We start from the raw sequence: 10,648 nt of genomic DNA on the forward strand, positions 1-10,648 counted from the left end.
TGCCTGTATAGTGTCTTATTTATTTATTAAGTTTTATTGTTTTGTTTTTCTCATATAGATCTGCAATGCACATAAAATTTATTTTAGTGTATGGTCAGAGTCAAGTTTTACTTTTTCCTATTGGATATACAACTGACCCAGCACCATTTATTGAAAGCTTTATCCTTTCCTCACTCTTCTGTTGTACCTCTTTGTCATAAAGCAAGTGTCTATATACATGTGGTTCTGTTCTGTTTTTTGTTTTTGGTGAGGAAGATTGGCCCTGAGCTAACATCTGTGCCAATCTTCCTCTATTTTGTCTCTATAGTGTCTTATAAAGCTTTATATTTTTGCCTTTTCCTGCAAAGATTTATTTAAAATATAGTAATTCATAATGTTGCTGAAGCTGTGGAAAAAAGTTGGCAGTGCACTTGAAGAATCTTGCAAATGTTGATCCCTCCCTTTTGACCCACTCACTCACTTTTAGGAATCAATCCTAAGGAAATGATTCTCGGGAAATAATAACTTACTTCTAAGAAACAATCCTAAGGATATTCATTATGGCATAATATATAATAAAAATTTTTAGATGAGTTAGATCTACAATAAAAATAAGGCATATCTCTAATGAAATATTTTGTAGCTAATGAGAAATTATTATGGGACTCTGAGATTTACACATAAACCTTAATTATTATTTCACTTCATCACAAGCAAATATGTCCATATTGTAATTTTTTAAATCTAGTAAAATATTTTTAAATCACACATTCTAAGAACTTTATATGGCATATAGTAATGCTCACAAATGTAATTTTTTTAAATTGAGGTGAAATTCACATAACATAAAGATAACCATTTTAAGATGAACAATTCAGCAGCATTTAGTATATTCACGATGTTATAAAACTACCGTCTCTCTCTAGTTCCAAACATTATCATCACCCCAAAAAAGAAATCCTGTACCCCTTAAGCATTCTATACTCTCCATTCCATACTCCTCCCACCCCCTAAACACACACGCTATCCAGCCCCTGGCAACTGCCAATCTGCATTCTGTCTCCATGGATTTACATATTGTGGATATTTTGTATAAAAGGAATCATACAGTATATAACCTTTTATGTTTGGCTTTTTCACTTACCATGATGTTTTTCAGGTTCATCCATGTTGTAGAATGTATCAATACTTCATTCCTTTTTATGGCTGAAGAATAGTCCATTGTAGCTGACAAATGAAATTTTAACATAAAAAAAGCAAAACAGTATACCAAACTCCATATAGAGCGTGATGCCAATTTTGTATTTTAACATGTGTAAGCATAGGAAAAATAGGAAGGCTATACACCTAAATATTAACAGTGGTTACCTCTACATAGTGGGATTAAGAGTAATTTTATTTTTGTTATACTTTTCTATATTTTTTTAATTTTTAAATATGAAAAATAAGTCATTTAAAAAAATGAACAGGAAGGAACATTCCCAACTAATTCTATGAGATCGGTATTACCCTGGTATCAAAACCAGACAAAGACCTCACAGGAAAAGAAAATTACAGACCAGTATATCATATGAATATAGATATAAAAATCCTCAACAAAATACTAGAAAACAAAATCCAAAGACATATAAAAAGGTTTAGACACCATGATCAAGTGTGATTTATTCCAGGAACACAGGTTGGTTTACCATCTGAAAATCAATTAACATAATGCACCATATCAGTAGAATAAAGGACAAAAACCACATGATCATCTCAATAGCCTTTGACAAAATTCAAGTCTTCTTGATAAAAACATTCAACAAACCAGGAATAGAAAGGAACTTACTCAGCCTGATAAAGGACATCTACAAAACTCCCCAACATCCTATTTAACGATGAGGGACTGAATGCTTTCCCCCTAAGATCAGGAACAAGACAAGAATGTCCACTCTCATAACTTCTAGTTAACACTGTAATGGAAATTTTAGTCAGGGCAGTTAGGCAAGAAAAAGAAATAAAAGGCATCCAGACCAGAGAGGAAGAAGTAAAACTATCTTAATTTGTGATGACGTGATCTTGTATATAGAAAATCCTAAGGAATTCTAACAACTATTAGAATTAATAAGTTCAGCAAGTTTGCAGAATACAAGATCAATATACAAAAATCAATCGTATTCCTATATACTAACAGTGTAATCCAAAAACAGATTATGGAAGAAATTGACGAAGAATAAAATACTTAGGAATAAATTTAGCCAAGGTAGTGCAAGGCTGATACACTGAAAACTACAAAGCATTTTTGAAAGAAATTAAAGAAAATCTACATAAATGGAAAGACATCTCACATTCATGGATCAGAAGACTTAATGTGGTTGAGATGGTAATCTACAGATTCAACGCAATCCCTATCAAATTCCACTGGGCTTCTTTGCAGAAACTAACCAGCTAATCCTAAAATTCATGTGGAAATGCAAAGGACCCAGAACAACCAAAACAATCTGGAAAAAAAAAGCTGAAGGACTCACATCTCGTTTTCAAAACTAACTCTTACGTACTATAAAAACTTGCTACAGTAATCAAGGCTGTGTGATACTGGCATAAGGCTTAGACATATAGATCAATAGAATAGAACTGAAAATTCAGAAATAAACCCTTACATTTAACGTCAACTGATTTTTGACGAAGGTATCAAGAAAATTTAATGGGGGAAGGAATAGTCTTCAACAAGTGGTGCTGGGACAACTGAATATTCACATGAGGAAGAATTAAGTTGGACCCCCCTACCTCACATCATATGCAAAACTTAAATCAAAGATCTAAATGTTAGAGGTAAAACTCTAAAACTCTTAGAAGAAAACAAAGGTGTAAATATTTGTTACTTGGATCAGGCAATGGTTTCTTAGCTATGAAATTGAAAGCATAAGCAACCAAAGAAGAAATAGATAAATGGGACCTCAACAAGATTAAAAATTTTGTGCTGCAGAGAGCATCATCAAAAAAGTATAAAGACGAAACAGAGGATGGTAGAAAATTTTTACAAATCATCTTTCTGACAAGGGACTTGTATCTAGAATATATAAAGGACTCTTTCAACTCAACAATAGAAAGACAAATACTCAGTTAAAAAAGGGCAAAGAATCTGAACGTGGATTTCTCCAAAGAACATATACAAATGGCCAATAAGCATGTGAAAAAATACTCAACATCATTAGCCATCAGGGAAAAACAAATCAAACCATAATGAGATACTGCTACTAGGACGGCTATAATCAAAAGGACAACTAATAACACATGTTGGCAAGGATGTGGAGAATTGGAACCCTAATACACTGCTGGTTGAAATGTAAAATAGTGCAGCTACTTTGGAAAACAATCTTGACAGTTTCCCCAAAAGGTTAAACATAGAGTTACCATACGACCCAGCAATTCTACTCCTAGGGACATACCCAAGGGAAGTAAAAAGATATGTCTATACAAAAACTTGTATATGAATGTCCATAGCAGCATTTATGCATCATAACCCAAAAGTAAAAACAATCCAAATGTCCATGAACTGATGAATGGATAAATCAAATGAAGTATATCCACACAAGGAATATTATCCAGCTATAAAAAGGGATGAAATTTGAATACATGCTACAACATGGGATAACATTGCAAACATTACGTAAGTGAAAAAAGCTAGAAACAAAAGACCACATATTGTGTGATTCCATTAAAATGAAATATCCAGAATAAGTAAATCCATAAAGATAGAAAGTAGATTAGTGGTTATCTAGGACTAGAGGTGGAGCATGGAGAAAAAAGTGGAATGACTTAATGGATATGGTTTTTTGAGGAGGAGGGTGATGAAATGTTCTAAATGTGATTGTGGTGATTGTTGCACAACTCTGTGAATATGCTGAAAACCATTCAATGGTATACTTTAAGTGAGTGAATTGTATGGTATGTGAATTACATCTCAATCAAGCTGTTTATTTTTAAAACAATTCAATGGATCTGACAGGAGGACTCTGGTGACCCCCAGCCAAAGCCATTTCAGGGACATGCTGGGGCTCATCTGGCCATGAAGCAGGCGTGAGGCTTGATAGAAGGGAGGGCTTGGGGGTATGTACTCTGCAGGCCTCCATCAGACACATTACATTCCTCAGCCTGAGATCCAGCTCCTGAAAGAAGCTGGTGAAGCCGACTCTGTGGGCCTCTCCAGCCTTCTCTCCTGATGCTGGCCAGACCGGCCAGGCCAGTCCTCTCTTCTCTATACCACTAAAACTTAGCCACCTGGAAAGGCTTACCACACCCTGCCTCATCTTGGAGCCCTTCCCTGGAGGTGCCAGCTCCTAGTGACCTCTCCCTTCTCCACCTGCTTTCACACTACATGCCAGATGTCATCACCACATTGTATCTTACAGGTTACAGGAGCAGCCTCCAGGTTTGGGGAGGATACAGGCACACACACTGCTTCTCCAGCCCGTGAGGACCAAGGGACGCAGGCATGCTTCCAGCCTATATATCCCTGACTCTAACTCCCACCTGCTCGAGCAGGGCCTCTGCAGCCTCCTGCTTGGTGCCCCAAGGATTTCTGGGAGCCCCAGGGAACGCTCTGGAACAGTCCAGAAAGGTCTCATGCAGGGTCTGAAATCTTTTTCCTCTTCTGGTCACCTTCTGCCTCCCAGTGAGGATGCAGATCTTGCTGGTGTTGGTTACACTCTGTCAGAGGGGTCCCTGAGCTGCACAGCTTGGATGCCCCTGCATTACCAAAGCAGTGAGAAAGCCCATGTTTTAAGGACCAGTTTTGCTACTGTACTTTCTCTGGAGTCAGACATGAGGCCATATGAGGCTCAGCTCAGGAGATGTCCTAGTGGAGAAACCTCACTGAACGCAGCCACAAGCTGCGACCCCTGCCACAGTCTATAACCTCCAATCAGTATGTTCTCTACATAGACCACGGGATTCCTTAACCGTGACCAGGTATCCCAGATGCACTGATGCTGAGCTGGGGACCCGGTTTGGAGAGTAGGAGATTGCCTGGACCTTGGGACCCAGAACCTTGAGTCTGCCAAGTTCATTCATAAAGCATTCTCTTATGACCGTGGCCCCCTGCCTGGACTTTTACAGGCTGGCCTCTAAGGAGATGGTTGTTGAATCTGGGTTTCTAGGAACGCCATGTTTTTCTTGGTGCCTACATGTGCCCACCCATTCCATCTGGGCCAGAGCCAGCAAGTAAGACATACTTATTAATCTTTGGGCTCCGATGTTTTCAGATGAGCACAGTTCTCATGAGGCTGGGCTTAAGGTGAGAGCGGGCCTTCTGCATATGCTGTCCCCCTCTTGGAGAACAAAGATGTTCATTAATTAGCATATGAAATAAAGGCTTTGACAAAGTCTGCAGTAAATGATGCTTAGCTTTTTTGCATATGTTTCCCAGACATATTTGTCTGTGGGACTCTTTTTTTGTCCACCCCACCCACTATCTTCCAGGAGCACACTGCCCCAACAATAAAATCCAGTACTGGTGACTGGCACTTGGGGTCCAGCCTCTAAGTCTCATTGGCCAACCTCTCTCCTCTCCTGCCACTAGGACTCCTCTCCATATTTTACATGTTCTCCTCCTCCAAGGCATAGCCCACAGCTGTCTCCACCTGCTAGGGTGGCAGTATCTCTGAGCCATCTGTTCCTTTAAACATCCATAGACCCCTTTCCCCACCTCAGAGCCATAGCTTGCTACTGCAAGCTCCGACAAGGAGTATCCTTTAGTATCCCTGTTCTCTCCCATCCTCCTTTCCAGGTCATTCCATGCTGCTCTCTGAGTTGCCCTTATGAGGTCATGGGCATGGAATACCACACTTGGCAACACGCCAAGGGGGCAGGACTGGGCTTTGAAGGTTCTCAGACCCTGAGCCCTGACTCTTGGCTTCCCTACCCAACCGGGATCTGCCTCAGGCATCAGAAGAGCAGGGAGTGGGATCGATCCGGGGTGGAGATGGAGTTGTGGGGATAGCCCAGTACCAGCTTCTGCCATGGGCAGGGACCAGAGGCTGTCCCCATGCCTGAGCCTGGCACTTGGTGAATGAACGATCAGTGACGGTTCTTAGAAGCCCCCACCCCCACTCCCCCTAGTCCTGGACACATTCCCCAGGAGGGAATTGGCTACTTCCCAAAACTCAAGACACATCCTGGCTGGAGCTGGCTGTGGGCCGGGCACCCCCGGGGCAGCCGGGCAGGGCGGGGTGTCCTGGAGAGCCACGGATGGGCCTCACACCCAGGCTGGGCCAGGACACCCAGTCCTTGGCTGAAGCCCAAACCAGCTCTGTTTACAGAATCTGTCAGCTCGGTTCCCCCCTCCCCCACCCACCACTTCCCCTAGAGTCCGGGGGGCTGGGAGAGGGGCAGGCGGGGCCTGAGGGAGCGAGGAGGCAGCCAAATCCCAGGCCGGCCCCTCAGACCCCCTCCCCTTCTTGGCTCCTGGAGTCCCTCCGCCCCATTCTCCAGTCTTCTGGTTTCCCCTTCAAAGGTTGGGTGGGAATGCGCATTTTAAAAGAGAAATCTGCAGAAGACAATGCATACTCCCAGGGAAAGTTTAGTTAATGGTGGAAAGATAGGCGCCGTGCCAGGAGGCGCTGGGAGATTTTTCTAGGCAAGGGGCTTACTGAATACCTCCAGACAGCCCGGAAGGAGGCTCCCTCCTTCCTCGGGACCCCAAATCCATGGGCCCCTGGGAATTCTTCCAGAACTGCAGAAGGGATTTGGCGCAAATTAGATGTAGCCCTGCGGCCAGGCCGGGGGCTTTACGGGGTGGCGACTTCTTGAGATAAGGCCAACGGCTGGCCGAGCCGCAGTGACTCAGCGGCCTCCCGGGCAGGAAAGCTCCGCGGGCCCCCCAGGAGCAGGGCCGGGAGGCGGGGCCCGACGTGGGGCGCCCAGCCCCGCCCCGCCCCTTGGCTCCGGGAAGCCCAGCCCACCACCCCCAGCTTCCCAGAGGCGCCCGGATTTCCCACGGGTTTCCCCATCTGCTACAAATAGTAACAAAGGCTGGCGCTTTCGGAGCGCTCACTCTGTGCTAGGCACTTCTCAGGCATCGTGTCTTTTGTAACCTCCAACAAGGCTCTGAAGCAGGTGCCACTATTACTTCCATTCAGAGACAAGGAAACTGAAGCTCAGAGAGGCCAAGCCACTCGCTCAAGGTCACACAGCTACTGAGTGGTAGGGGCCACAGTTTCCAAACCCCTAGACTCCTTTTGCCCCTTCCCAGTTCCCATGTCTTGCCCTTCCAGGTGTTAGTGGGTTCCCTGGTGGTACCTTCCTAGGCAAAACCAGGAACCTGGACATCCCCTGGCCTGGGGGCTAACTCGATACAAATATTTATCATTTTGAGGCAAATCTAGTGGTATTGATTACGTGTCTGCTGAACTCCCAGCCTGGTTTCAGGTGGTGGCAAATTCCCCAGCCCTGAGTTTCCTTCCCTTTGAGCTCTACTCAGGGAAACTCCTGGGCAAAGTGCTGGGCCCCCAGGGAACACTGCCCCGCCACACACAGCCCTGCCCTCTGGAGGGATGCAGTCTCCAGAAAGCCCCTGCTCACAGATGAGCCCCCAACACCTGGGACTTGCCAGGTGAGAAGCAGCAGGCATGCACCACCCCACTGCTGCTGGCTGGCCCCTGCCCATGTCGGGTCAGGGCCAGGACACTGCCACAGAAAGCTAAGTCTGAGGCTCAGAAGAGGTGGAGGAGCACAGAGCAACCTGCACCCTGGGGCTGCCCTGGGAGGTAGTGAACTTCCTGTTATCTGGGGTGGGCAACACCTGTGGAAGGAATGATTCAAAAAGAGGGTGGGATGAGATGACCTTTAAAAGCCCAAATTCCTCTATTCTATGAGTCAGGCAGTGTCCAAGTGAATGGCTGTTTCTGACAGCTGCTTAAATGGAAACTTTCCCAGACTCTCCCACTTCCTTCCCCTCTGACCTCTTTCTGCTGGGCCCGGTGATCTCCCTCCTGGAGACTCAGAGAATATTGGGAAGATCACTGCCACATGTCCCCGCCTCAGCTTGCCATTCTGTCTCAGGAGCTATTGTGTGGGCTCTGGGAGGCTCTGATTCATGGGAAGGAAAGAAGGAAGGAGGAAGGGAGGGAGAAATCTTGAGACGGGAGACTGCGTCTGTAGTAGAGTTGGTTTGACCTGGGCCCCAGTCCCAGCTCCAACATCTTCCTCCAGATATGCGACCTTGAGCAATGTCCCTTTACCTCCCAGGGGCCTCTGCAAAATGAGAGAACTCTAATGTCAACCGCCCTTCCTGTGAGGGTTGGTGACTACTATGGGTAAAGTCTTTCCAAACACAATCGTGTGACGGTGCCCAGTGGGCAACCCAGCTCTACAGGCAGACATCATTCTTCCTGGTTCTGTCTGAGGAGGTGAGTCCTGAAGCACAGGCAAGTTAGGGTGGGAGAAGAGGGAAAGAGAAACGGGCCCAAGTAGGGGCTGCACGGGATGGGTTTCCTGCAGTGGGAAGGGTTATGGTCTGGGGTCAGAGGGCCTGTGTCCTAAAGATGCTACTAAGTACCCTCTCTGTGTACCAGGGCTGGTGCTAGTGCTTCACACACAGTGTCACTTTTAGTTCTATCTATAAGGCAGGTAGCATTATTGCCCCCATTTTACAGATAGCAAAATCAGGGCTTAGAGAGGTTATATGACTTGCCAGTGGCGGAGCCAGGATTCACAGCCAGGCAGGCTGACTCTGGAGCCCTGTCCTGTCCAAACCCTGACTCAGGTCCCTTGCTCCTGCCCCCAAAGTTGTCTTGGAGGCTGGTACCCAGTGGCCAGGCAGACTGTGCACAGTCCTCCAGATCCTCACCCTTGTCTGGCACCCTCCCTCTGCCAGCTGCCCTGTCCAGCCAGAGCAGCTTTGGCCAACCAGAGACAGTCTAGCATCATGGCTGTGTTGGACCTTGTGCAGAGAGACTGGGGTTGACAGGGGCTAGGATCAAAACCCCAAATTATACAAGCTAGATAGGCTGTGGAGGAGGGGTCTCGGCTGGTGCTGAATCTTGCACAGCAAAGAAAGAAAGGAAGACTGGGACGAAGGCAGCTCCCCCTCTCCCCCGCCCCCCTTGCACCTGGAACTAAGAAGTGACCGTAGGCATTTTGTTACGGAGAACTGCTCTGGTTCCATGAGGGTTGAGGAAGGTTTTAGACAGGTCTTCAGGGAAGCTGTGAGACTGAGGCAGCCCTAATTATGGGGGGATACTGGAGGACCCCAAGGCCTTTCCCAGTGCTCCCCCCGTTCTCCTGTCAGAATTGTGGTCCGGCCTTGGGCATCCCCTGGTCAAAGCCCTGCACTGCAGTCCTCCTGGCCATCGTGGAGAACCTCTGTCCAGTGGCACTTTGTGCCCCCCCCCGCCCCCGCCCCCACCCCCGCCTTTAGCTAGAAGAGCTCCCTCCTTGCCCTCTCACCTCCACTCCCAGTTGACTCTTCATCTTGCCTTGGAAACAAATTGCTCCCAACTTCAGAGCATCATAATTCCCCCCAAAGAGCAATCTCGAGAATGTCAAGGGGAAATTATTGAATTATCCTGGTTGGCAGAAAAATCTAATTTATAGCAAAGCATTTCTCCTGAAGTTTTAATAGATCTTTTTCCTCCGATGGATTTTAATGCACAATTGTTTCCCGGGCTTGGAAATTTAGTTTGAAGCTCTGACATCGCTTTTCAGTTCTTGATTTATTGCCAGCTCCCTGCTTTTGAGCCTGATAGCAAACCCAACATCCTATTTTCCCTTAAGCATGAGAGGGCTGCGCTCTCTGGTCAGCCTGCTGGACCAAACATCTGATGGCACTGCCATCTCATTAAGGGTGTGAGGAGGCCTGGAGCCCTGGCTGAACCCTCCCTGCCCTTCTCACCTGGCTCCCAGGGGCAAGTCCCCTCCTTGAGGATGTTGCTAGAGTGGAACCTCAATGCTACATCTGTGAGGATGCCACTTAGTCTGTGGGGACCAATGGGGACAGTGGCATGGCTGACCTTCCTCTCTGCCCACTCCCTGCCTCCAAGCCTATCAAGGTGCCTGGCACAAAAGAAGGCTCAGCCAACAGGTGTTGGTTGAAATAGAGGGTAGCGTGGCTGAGCGTCAGTCCTGCTTGGGCCATGACAGCTTAGGCTCCCATTACCAAAGGAATGTTGTGGTGACCTCTTTGCCCAGGTTCCAGTCCATCAGATTGGAATCATCTGGGCATTGCACAGGGAGCAGCAGGCAAGAATGCTGCCTATCGGTCTCAATTTTGGGCGTGTGGCCAGCTCTGGGGAAAGGGGCTGGAGGGCATAATGCTGTCAGAATAATGCATTCCCCCCGAAAGCTGGGAGGCTCATTGTGCCCCCAGCCACCTTTCAAGAGTATCTGACTACGGCGATGCTTTACCAGAACTTGCTAAGGAGAGTGGGCTTTTGTAATGAATGACAGGCAGAGAAGGGGGATATTTGGGAATAAAATAGACTTCTTTTGAGCCCTTGGAATGATGACACCCATTTTACAGATGCAGAAACTGAGGCTCAGAGAGGGACAGAAGCTCATGAAGCTTTGGCAAGTGCCCAAAGTGACACTGAGACCCAGATGTTTGACTCCCTGAAGGTTCTTCTAACAGCAGTGTGGGAGGCTGTACCAGGCCCTTGCTAGCCCAACTCTGCAGGACCCAGCAAAGATCAGG

The sequence above is a fragment of the Equus asinus genome, chromosome 9 (genome assembly GCF_041296235.1).
Source record: "Equus asinus isolate D_3611 breed Donkey chromosome 9, EquAss-T2T_v2, whole genome shotgun sequence".
NCBI lineage: Eukaryota > Metazoa > Chordata > Mammalia > Perissodactyla > Equidae > Equus > Equus asinus.